At 38.8% G+C, this 7,565-nt stretch overlaps 1 pseudogene; it reads right to left on the reverse strand.

Annotated features, from left to right (window-relative positions):
- Window positions 1-207: 207 nt before the first annotated feature.
- Window positions 208-325, reverse strand: LOC124712759 (annotated as a pseudogene).
- Window positions 326-7,565: the final 7,240 nt, after the last annotated feature.

The following is a 7,565-nucleotide window of genomic DNA, read 5'->3' on the forward strand; positions in this document are numbered from 1 at the left end:
GCACTCCGACTGCAGGCCACGAGTGGCCTACCGGAACCATCCGACCGCCGTGTCATCCTCAACGGAGGATGCGGATAGGAGGGGCGTGGGGTCAGCACACCGCTCTCCCGCTCGTTATGATGGTATTCTTGACCTAAGCCGCTACTATTCGGTCGCGGTCGAGTAGCTCCACAATTGGCAACACGAGGCTGAGTGCACCCCGAAAAATGGCAACAGCGCATGGCGGCCTGGATGGTCACCCATCCAAGTACCGACCACGCCCGACAGCGCTTAACTTCGGTGATCTCACGGGAACCGGTGTATCTGCTGCGGCAAGGGCGTTGCCCCATAGTATTCGTAATGCAGAACATAAATCTGATTTAACGCAAGTAGTACTGCTAGTGAAGTGTATGGTATGTGACAAGGCGAACCCTTTGCTCCGGCGTCGTCTCTCTCCAGCACTCATTTCGCTCGTCCTTCTCACCCCTGACCCTGTCACCGCTGCGTTCGAAGCGCTAGGCAGGAGCGCGCCCAGAGAGCATGTGTGTTCGTGGAGCGGTTTTTAGCCACACCTACTGCAGACAGCTTTTCAAATAAAGATCTCAACAATAACATCCATTACTTAGGTGTGACCTACACTAATCAGATGGAACATGGTACAGAGAAATTCATGTCTGACCAATAAGCGTGTGAGTCTCTAGTCGGGGATGTCTGGAGATTTTTTAGTACATAATTGTGACCTTGGAAAACGTACTAACATGGCCAAGAAAACTAATAGTGTCCTGGGTGCATAACGATCGGAATTAATACGCATAGAAGCAATATTTATGAAGAGAGGACTACTGGAGGATGTTGTCCATCTTCTTTATTATATAACAGGCAGGTAGGGTAACATCTCATGTGTGAAGTTCCCTCATCACATCACAGGATCTATAACGGATATCTGCCGCTTCGAAAAATTTTACCCTCCCTACTCCCGATCGATCAACCGGCAAGGCAACTCATTTTTAGACGAAAATGCTCTTCAAATTACACTGGTTTAATGACATAGTTAGAACCAGCAGGTTTCTACAGGCGTAGAATTCGTAAACTACCTTGGCGTTGTCGAATTGTTTCAGATATTGTGACGTTTGCTGATTAATTTCTTTTTGATGATTACTATTGTGTTCAATAAACTATTGGAAAACACAATTAAAATATTCAATGTACCAATACGAATTAAATTCAACTTACTATAGAAACATCACAATGGCAGTCTATCTTAATAAAGCATTGTCTGTAAGACTATTGTGCCTATTTTAGCACGAATTAGTAGGGTATTACCGACTTTTGACTTCGAGGAGGTCTGTATTTACATCATGTCCTGTATCATACTCAAGTATTACGAGAATGTGGCAGTTCATAGATAAAATTATATATTCATAACAATGAAAAATATGTCAGCAGAAAATAAAAGTGGCTTTATGAATTTTGCAGTACACTAAGGCTCTCTCTCTGACACTAAAGTGTACTGAAAGTAGCAAGACGAATTTTGCTCGAGCTTTGTCTTACAATTCCCTTATTGAGTTTCTGTCTGCTTGTAGCTCTGCTACAAAAGAATTAAAAACTTAGCTTTCAGTGAGTCTCGAAAGACGAACGAATGCACCTGGCAGGCTGCCACAATACCTAGTAGCTAGCGAAGACATACGGGAGCTGGGGCTTACTTATTGGCCCAGTAGGCGCTATGATAGAGAAATAGCAACGTAAGAGACGAGAGAAGTTGTGTTTCCAGCGTGGAAGACTTTGGTGGACTCAAAAGCATTATCTGATACCCTTATACCACATCTCAAGAGAAAATCACCCACATTATTCAATCGAAATGACACGATAAGATGAAGTGAATTTAGCTGGGTAGTTCTGTGCCATCAAGGAAGTAACTCGTCGGACACAGGAAGGATACCAGCTGATGTGTTCTGTGAGTGGTCTCGGAAGTGACTACAGCTTCGTCTCGAAGTTGAGGGTGGTAAGGACAGAATATCCTCATTATATGTCAATATGGCGAAAACCCGATGTTTCTGTTCTTCCAGCTCGAACATTCAAAAAATAGTTATAATTAACGGCAGAAAGGCGTCTGTGAACAACAAAACAATTAGCTGACAAACTCCATCTGTCATCTGATAATTGTGAAAAACTACTTTTTTTCATCTGCACCGCACTGCAGTATTTTCAGTGAGGATTTCAGGAAGAAAATTTGTTCGGTGCCAAATCTGCGTGCTCTGAAACCGGCTTGCTATTCACCAATTAGTGTTCCGACTCGTTCTTGTGAACGTTCTAAGAGGCACGTGGAGTTGATTTTATGAGGGACTGAAAGGAGCGAAATTCCTTTGTAGTTATTCACATCAGATTTGTGGCCTTTTTTTTTTGTGGAGTAGTTGGATCAGTGCACATTTTCCTGCCGTCTGCAAGTTTTTATCTTCGCCAGATTTCCTGAATGGTCTTTGTGATTTCCTGTAGTGTTCGTGGTCCAAGATTTTTCAGTAGTTCTGCGATGATTCCGTCTTCTTCTAATGACTTTCCGTTCTTGAATTTTTTGATGTGGAGCTGGATTTCTTCTTGTGTGGATGGAATGGCATCGGGTTTCTTTTTATCTTTGGGATTTGTGTGGGAATTATTTGGTTAGTATGGAGCATTTAAGATCAGAAAAGCAGTACGCCAGTTCTTCAGCGTATTCGTAATTGGTGAGGGTGAGTTTTCCATTTTTTTTTGAAGGTCAAACTTTGTGTTGAGTAACCTTTAATTTTTTTGCTCAAGTTTTTTTAGGTCTTTTAATAGGGCTCAGTCCTTCATTTCTTCTTAGGAAGTTAACGGTAAAGGCAATGATAACTCGTCACCAGTGACAATATTACATAGGAACGCTCAACGAGCGACCTGATCACGTTCAAGCAAAACTTCAACAGTCGTTACTCTGTTAATTTTTGTTGTTTCGAATTAGAGCATGTAGTACTTCTACACCAGTCTTCTGAACCTTGCCTGTTGAATGCAAATGTAACATGATGGTTAAATGGTAATATATCACTTATATCAGTAGTCGGAGCATTCTCTCCTATTTATTGACTCTGGATTCATGTACTACATAAGTTGTTGCTATGAATATTTGCAGTACAGAACTCAATGTAGTGTGTTTTTCAGGATTAAGAGAGAGCCAATTTTCAGAGGACCAGTTCATAATTTCTTACAAAATATCGTTTATCGCCCGTTCTTTTGGCTTCTCTCTAAAGGAATGATAACGCTAGTAATGTCTACAAAAAAATACCAAATTTGCTTGCTGAATGCTAAGTGGAATGTCATTCACATATATAAGAAACAGGAGTTGACACAAAACTAAACCCTGTGGACTCTCTCTGTGATTTTTCTCCAGTCACAAAAATTTTCTATTTATCCGACATTGTCTGAATTATACAGCACAACTTTTGCATTCTGTTTGTTCAAGAAAGAAAAGCACAGTTAAGCACAGGAAAACAGGTGAATGCTGGTAAAACTCTCAAATTCAAGGTACGTGGATAAAGAAAGACAGCTAGATTAGATTAATACTAGTTCCATGGATCATGAATACGATATATCGTAATGATGTGGAACGAGTCAAATTTTCTAACACATGACATAATTAGGTTAATTTAACAACATACTTAAGTTAATATAACAACTTTATTTTTTTGTGTTTTTTGTTTTTCTTTATTTTTTATTTTTATTTTTTTTATTTTTTAAAATTTTTTCTTTTTTTTCTTAATTTATATCTAAAAATTCCTCTATGGAGTAGAAGGAGTTGTCATTCAGAAATTCTTTTAATTTCTTCTTAAATACTTGTTGGTTATCTGTCAGACTTTTGATACTATTTGGTAAGTGACCAAAGACTTTAGTACCAGTATAATTCACCCCTTTCTGTGCCAAAGTTAGATTTAATCTTGAATAGTGAAGATCATCCTTTCTCCTAGTATTGTAGTTATGCACACTGCTATTACTTTTGAATTGGGTTTGGTTGTTAATAACAAATTTCATAAGAGTGTATATATACTGAGAAGCCACTGTGAATATCCCTAGATCCTTAAATAAATGTCTGCAGGATGATCTTGGGTGGACTCCAGCTATTATTCTGTTTACACACTTTTGTGCAATAAATACTTTATTCCTCAGTGATGAATTCCCCCAAAATATGATGCCATATGAAAGCAATGAGTGAAAATAGACGTAGTAAGCTAATTTACTAAGATGTTTATCATCAAAATTTGCAATGACCCTTATTGCATAAGTAACTGAACTCAAACGTTTCAGCAGATCATCAATGTGTTTCTTCCAATTTAATCTCTCATCAATGGACACACCTAAAAATTTGGAATATTCTACCTTAGCTATATGCTTCTGATTAAGGTCTATATTTATTAATGGCGTCATACCATTCCCTGTACGGAACTGTATGTACTGTGTCTTATCAAAATTCAGTGAGAGTCCGTTTACAAGGAACCACTTAGTAATTTTCTGAAAGACAGTATTGACAATTTCATCAGTTAATTCTTGTTTGTCAGGTGTGATTACTATACTTGTATCATCAGCAAAGAGAACTAACTTTGCCTCTTCATGAATATAGAATGGCAAGTCATTAATATATAATAAGAACAACAAAGGACCCAAGACTGACCCTTGTGGAACCCCATTCTTGATAGTTCCCCAGTTTGAGGAATGTGCTGATCTTTGCATGTTACGAGAACTACTTATTTCAACTTTCTGCACTCTTCCAGTTAGGTACGAATTAAACCATTTGTGCACTGTCCCACTCATGCCACAATACTTGAGCTTGTCTAGCAGAATTTCATGATTTACACAATCAAAAGCCTTTGAGAGATCACAAAAAATCCCAATGGGTGGTGTTCGGTTATTCAGATCATTCAAAATTTGACTGGTGAAAGCATATATGGCATTTTCTGTTGAAAAACCTTTCTGGAAACCAAACTGACATTTTGTTAGTACTTCATTTTTACAGATATGTGAAGCTACTCTTGAATACATTACTTTCTAAAAATTTTTGGATAAAGCTGTTAGAAGGGAGATTGGACGGTAATTGTTGACATCAGATCTATCCCCCTTTTTATGCAAAGGTGTAACAATAGCATATTTCAGTCTATCAGGGAAAATGCCCTGTTCCAGAGAGCTATTACACAGGTGGCTGAGAATCTTACTTATCTGTTGAGAACAAGCTTTTAGTATTTTGCTGGAAATGCCATCAATTACGAACGAAACAGAGCTACCAGAGATAATTCGCAACGTGCGGCAGGGAAACTTAGGTGGGGCAACAGTAGCTCTGAATGATAATCACACGCGCTAAGCACTAAAGTAACCAGATTGAAAAGCACTGTGAAACTACGTGTTGAAGAATAATTTTTTTTTTTTTTTTTTTTTTTTTTTTTTTTTTTTTTTTTTTTTTTTTTTTATAAGGCGCAGGACCTGCATCTCCTCTTGCTGCCAGGGAACACAGAAATAACGCACTAGTAGGGTGTACTGAAGAACGTTGGATATAAAACTGTCTTCTGAAAGAAAAAAATATAGTATGTGATCTCCTCACAGAATACAAATTAATTACTGAGACAGAAAGAAACCTTAGAAAACTCTAAGGTACTCAAATAAACTGAAATCAACTCCCTTTGTAAACATGAAGCAATGGGAACCACACTTCTGTAACCTCCTCAGAGAGGAGGACAAAATTCCAAATAATGTCACACAACACATAAGTCTTGGACCTAATTACAGCCAAAGAAGTCACTCATCTAATCAGAAGTGGAAGATTAACAAGGCGGCCGGATCGAATGCGATGTACACGAAAATCATGAAGAATTCAGTCCTAGATCAGGCAGAAACTTTAGCGTTCCTATTCGACGAATGCCTCAATAAAACCTCAATCCCTAGACAATGGAGGACGAACTTTGTAACTGAGTTCTGCAAAGGCAAAAACAAGAATGACGATCAAAACTCCTATGGATGATTCGCTCTGAAAAATGTTACGTTTAAACTTTTCTCTAGACGGTTATTAGGGGACACGGAACAAAGACTACTTGCTAATATCGGAATAAATCAATACGGCTTCACTCTAGACAGGTCAACACTGCACATTGTTCAAGAAGCCTTTCAAGAAATAACTAGCGCAAACCACTACCTCTCTTTAGACGACCTTTATGGACTACTGTAAAGCGATACAGTATCAACAGTAAGTTCCTCATCTAAAAGCTGCAGAATATACTACATAAGTAAAGCCATGAACTAAAAATAATCAGTCTATTTTAGGCACGACCATGTATCGATGTACGATGGCTTATCGATGTCGAAGTACATCACTCAAACAGGAGGAGTCCTGCAAGGAGATCCAGTGAGTGCCACTTTTTCACGTAATTATAGCGGACTATCGGCAGACTGTAGAAACAAGAAACGTGAAAAAGCTTATATATGCAGATGAAATACTCATCCTCTCTAGGAGCCTGTAAGACCTGCAAAACAGCCACGGGTACCATCAGAAAAAGGGATTTAGAAAAATCGATGGAAATAAACAGCTCAAAGGTCAGTACGAATAAATTTAGGCGAGGAGGAAGAACATCAGAGACAAACCACCTCACGTGTAGCGGATCAACATTTTACTAGGGACTTATGCTACATCCATCTTCTCTCTGCGTATACAAGAGCGAGCGGCAGCCTCAACAAAAAATTTTAACGACATCCCCAAGTTACAAAATTTGTCCCTGAGAACTGCGATAACGGTGCTGTAGCTCGAATTTGTGCCAGCTGCCACATTCGGTACTGCTGTGGACTTATCTAATGGTGAAAAACCTCAAGAAACTAGATAAAGTCAGATTCGTAAAAAAAGCTCTGTCAATCTGAAAATTCGCGGGAAATACCTTCATAGAAGACCGTAGACAGTGCTTCGAACATCCAAAGACGCAAGCATATGAAACAATTATGGAGGAGGGTTACAACAAAGCCAGGGAGGTAAGGAAGGAAATAATGGAAACAGAAGCGATGAATTCACATACCTTGAAACCACCGGACTTCTAACTCCACCATTTGTAAACACATTTTGCCACCCATGGTTTCCATGCGAAGATATGAAAGAAGGGATCTTATTACTTCCCGAAGAAGTATTCAACCGTAAACCATGAAATAAACGACACCCCAAATACCAGTCAGTGAATTCAGCCATCAACCAGATTAACAAAAAAATGGTGAAAGCACAATTCAAATGTAGCCATGTGTACATATAACCTGAATATGTCTGAGTTCCTTATCCTGAATGGACTGTATCCTATTTTAGTAAGACATTACGGGCAGCATTAGGTGCTTGGAAAAACTCTGGAAAGTTACTCGCATTTTATTGAATTTGAATCGTTATGGAAGCGTTGGATAATCTCATGGATTGGATGTAAATGGTTTTCGAAGTTTTTAACTAAATGCCAAAAATTCCAATTCCGGCAGTTCCTTCTGTAAGCTGTATTTTTTGCAGGTCAGGGGCTACACATTGGCACCTGGGATGAAATGATGTGGTATTGAAACGTCCTCTTAGAAAAATTTAT

This window comes from Schistocerca piceifrons, chromosome 8 (assembly GCF_021461385.2).
Source record: "Schistocerca piceifrons isolate TAMUIC-IGC-003096 chromosome 8, iqSchPice1.1, whole genome shotgun sequence".
NCBI classification, from domain to species: domain Eukaryota; kingdom Metazoa; phylum Arthropoda; class Insecta; order Orthoptera; family Acrididae; genus Schistocerca; species Schistocerca piceifrons.